The 4,164-nt window shown below is 43.6% G+C and overlaps 1 protein-coding gene across 2 annotated transcripts in view; it reads right to left on the bottom strand.

Annotated features, from left to right (window-relative positions):
• The window catches only part of lzts1 (leucine zipper, putative tumor suppressor 1), a 16,907-nt gene extending 13,136 nt beyond the window's left edge, over positions 1–3,771 (bottom strand). For both annotated transcript variants that reach the window (XM_086205881.1, XM_086205883.1), the window contains exon 1: positions 3,524–3,771. The gene's annotated coding sequence lies outside the window, so the exon portion shown is untranslated. The remainder of the gene's footprint in view (positions 1–3,523) is intronic.
• Positions 3,772–4,164: the final 393 nt, after the last annotated feature.

Below are 4,164 nucleotides of genomic sequence, written 5' to 3'. Positions count from 1 at the left end.
GCAGCATCTTCCAGACTTTCACTGTGCACGTCATAAACGCTGCGTCAGTGCAGAGTCAGGAATAAATAAGCCCTTAAAAAAATAAAACCAACTCTGGATTATACTCTTAACTCTGGAGGACGCATTAATCTAAATCAATGTTTATTATATTATCACATTCTCTAAATACTAACAGCTGAACACATCCCAGTGTTATGTAAGGCGTTAGATAACTGGAATCGATCATTGTTAGACACGAGTGATGACTCCCAGGAAATGAGGCAGCCTTTCCTCTTCCTCTAGTCATAACACGGTGGAAATTAAACTCACAAATTAAAGTGAGGAGGAGAGGAAACAGCTCACGTATGACAGCGGCGAGTACCTTTCCAGAGAATGATCGGCTGATAGGGTAAATTATTGAGAAGGAATACTCTGTCTCTTCCTTTGTCATCCTCTGTGCCCTGTCAGGGGACACACACACTCTCACACGCACACGCATACACACACACACACACACACACACACATCTTATGTCTCACTCTCTGTGGCTGAGTTGCTGGGATGAGTAATGTGGCCTCCAGCAGCAAATCAAATGGGAATGAAGTGTGGGGGACAGACAGCCATCTATCTTTAACTTTCACTGCTAACACATCCATCTACTGACCGCGCGCGCGCGCACACACACACACACACACACACACACACACACACACACACACAATGACATCCAATAGCATCTAATTGGGTAATCCTTTTAGTGCATTGTAAAGGAGATTGAGCATGAATAGGGCTTCAGTGCTGAAGAGCAGAATACCAGACACTCATTACCGCCCCAGAGTGAGGAGATGGAGTGCCAGGCGTGGAGAAAGAGAAAGACGTGGAGTGTGTACCAGAGAGATTTATATTCTCAGGGTCTAACACTGCATTATAGAGTGGTGACAGTTGTGTTGTCCGGCCAACAGTTTCTTTTCTGTTGGGATGGGTTAGGATCAGGTTCGGCCTATCGGCATGTTGAGTGAATCAATTACTCCTAAATCATGACTGCTTGACTCATTTTTAGGTCTTTTACAGCGACCCAGTGTTGCCTCATTCTCACGTTGATGGTGGATGCTGCTGTGCAAAGTGCCAGCTACTCATCAGGAGCAGTTAGGGGTTCGGTATCTTGTTTGAGGACACTTCGGCACGGTCACTGGGGGGGCGAGGACTGAACAGCGACCCTTTTTTGATACTAGATGGTCAGTCTACCTCTCAGTGGCCGTGTGGTCTTCTCTTCACAGCTCCTAGTGAAGCACCACCCACTCACACTCTTTTTTAAATGCATCCAAATGGGACATTAGGTCAAACAAACAATCAACCTCCTCGGGTATTAATAGATAAGGAGGTTGTCTGCACTGCTGGCTGGGTTTGTCTGCTCTAACACTCTTCATGTAGGCATTTGCATAAGCTTGGCAGCTGCAGTATAGAGGAAAATGTATTTTTAATGGAGTCTAAATGGGGACCTTTAGCTACGATGAGGATGGGAATCGATGCATATAAATTTAAAGGGTCCTAAAATTAAATATCTCAAATTTCCCTTTTTATTTCTTTACTGAACTGTATCCACCCATAAAAAAAAATGGATTTTCACCCCATAATATGCGTCTGCACTTTTAAGCGATGCTTCAAACTGCCCTGGAATCAGTCCAAAAGCAGTTTTAAAGAGTTGTATGTGTCTTCTGTCAAATACTGCCAGCTCCATGAATGTCATTAAATATTTAACTCTAAAGCTTTTATCCCACGCTAAAAAACAGCAAGTGAAAGCATATATTGTAAGACACAGATGTATTTTTAGACATTTTGAATTATCCTCCACCCTGGAATATTTACCTTTTCCATTACCCATCACTTGTTTTTAGTGGGTTGTGTTATTTATGCACGGCGACAGCCTCATAAATATTTACTGCATTTCAAGCCATTATAAAGGCTGGACCATAAAATCCTATCTCAATCACAAATTATAGAAGTTAAAATCTGCGTGTAGGACCGATAATCGGCCCGGCAGTTGTCAGAAGTCTTTTGTGTGGAAACAGAATCACAGAGGGATGACATGCATAGGTAGGTGGGAAAGAATGAGGCCTTTCCTGGCGCTGGGGCCCATCGACCCTGCAAGCTGAAGACTCAGTGATAAGGCTGTCATTCTGGAGCATAACCATCCTCCCAGCCTCCTAATCTGCTGTGTTTGTGTGTGTGTGTGTGTGTGTGTGTGTGTGTGTGTGTGTGTGTGTGTGTGTGTGTGTGTGTGTGTGGTTGGTGTAATGTGGGAGTAAGCGGAGATACAATGAGCTCACTTTCAAGGGCTCGGTATAATTTTGAGAGTAGTTGGAAATATGTGCTGCAGGTGATAAATAGGTCCTCTGACCTTGTGATGCTAGATTTCTGAGTTCATAACGACGTCATGGCTCATTTTGCACAGCGGCTCAGGTGATTTCGTAACATCTGAACAGTACTGAGACGTTTTTGAGCAATGTCAGGGGGTGAGGCTCACAAAGCTTGAGGGATGCTGCTCCTCACCGTGCCTTCCCTCGTGAAGGGATGCTGTATTTGGGACAGTTATTTTAAGAAGCGTCGTCTTTAGCGGGTCATAAAAGCTCCGATGGTTTGTCACGCGCTGCAGATATGAGCTGAGCTTCATTCTCACAACACTCAAAATATAGATGATATGAAGTGACGCGCAAAGTCGAGATATTTACATCAACAAAGGGAATTCTGTAGTTCATGTGGGAAAATGAAACAGCTCAGTTGTGTCCTGAAAAGGAAAAAAAAAGAGCTTTTATTTTTCTACTTTTATCCTGCACGGGCTGTTAGTTTAGTGTGTTTTCCCCAAAAGGAACATGTCTGAACATGCGCTCGCTGTTCACCTTGTCACCGGCACAATACACACCGATTCACGACATGCAACTACACGCTTTACTGTACACAGGTGTGACAGCGTTCAGAGGACTGGGCCCCTTCAGAGCTTCCTTAGCTTTATTTTGGTTCTACTACAAAATTATAATGATACAGTTGTGCCACTTTAGAAAATAATCAGGTAGCACCAGTGGATATATGTAATTCATACTTTAAACAGTGAAAATAACATTGTCCAATGCTGTTAATTTCCTCAAATTGTTACGTCTGCTACCTGTCATTTCACCAATTTCAAAACTATAGTTTGTCCAGTAATGGCTGTGCTGAAAGTTAAAAAAAAGAAAAAGAAACATTAGTGGCTACAGAAAAGTGCTGGCATCCCCTCTAAAAAAAAACAAAAAAAACACAGGGATGCTTTTATTTTGAAATTCAGCTATTGAAAGCTGCTTCATGCTGAGAAACTTGGATTCAGACAAATATAAAACTACTCCAGCAAACTTTCAGTGTTGGAATGACATTTAACCAGTGTAAAAAAAAAAAAAAGAAAAAAAAGTTTGCAACATTGAGTTCATCAAACAAATCACACACAAACACACACGCACGCACACACGCACACACACGTCCGGTGTGTGTATCATCATAACCATCCTTCACTTACCTCTATGAAGTTGTCCCGCTGTGTCGCTCAGTGCTGATGTAGAGCGATGGAGATGTGGTCTGTCTCCTGGTCCCCTCCCCTCTCTTCACCACCTGCTATCAGTCCGTCCCATCTCTCACAAACTGAACACTCACATTCCTCCATAAACACACTCTTTCTCTCACTCCCCGCCCTCTCCCTGTACAGTGCATCCTTGTTTCCTCCCCCCTTCGATTTCCCTCCCACTCACTCTTTCTCTCAACATCCACCCTACCACTCCTGCTTGCCTCCTCTCTGTCTCTCTGTTTCTCTCTCTCTCTCTCTCTCTCTCACACACACACAGGCACACACACACACACACACTCTCCTCTCTAGAAGAGCGTTATTTCTTTGGTGTTTAAACTCTTTCATCATTTGTCATCTCAATAAATTTCCCCCCACCTGCCTACTTTTTTCACCTTCCCTCTCGCTCTCCTTAATGCTGCTGTTCATCTTCCTTATGCCTGCATTCAGAATATCATCCCTTCCCACAGCTCACAGTTAGGTGGGTTTGAGTGTGCCAATATTAGCCCATACATGTGAGCCTGTTCGTTGTGCGCGTGTACATGTGTGTGTGTGTGTGTGTGTGTGTGTGTGTGTGTGTTTGTGTACCTGTAAGTAAG

Source organism: Aulostomus chinensis, chromosome 6, assembly GCF_037954235.1.
Source record: "Aulostomus chinensis isolate RoL2024-O1b breed Wild chromosome 6, RoL_Achi_v1.0, whole genome shotgun sequence".
Lineage (NCBI taxonomy): Eukaryota > Metazoa > Chordata > Actinopteri > Syngnathiformes > Aulostomidae > Aulostomus > Aulostomus chinensis.
Note: the sequence above shows the minus strand (reverse complement) of the source record. Positions and strands in the feature narration are given on the sequence as shown.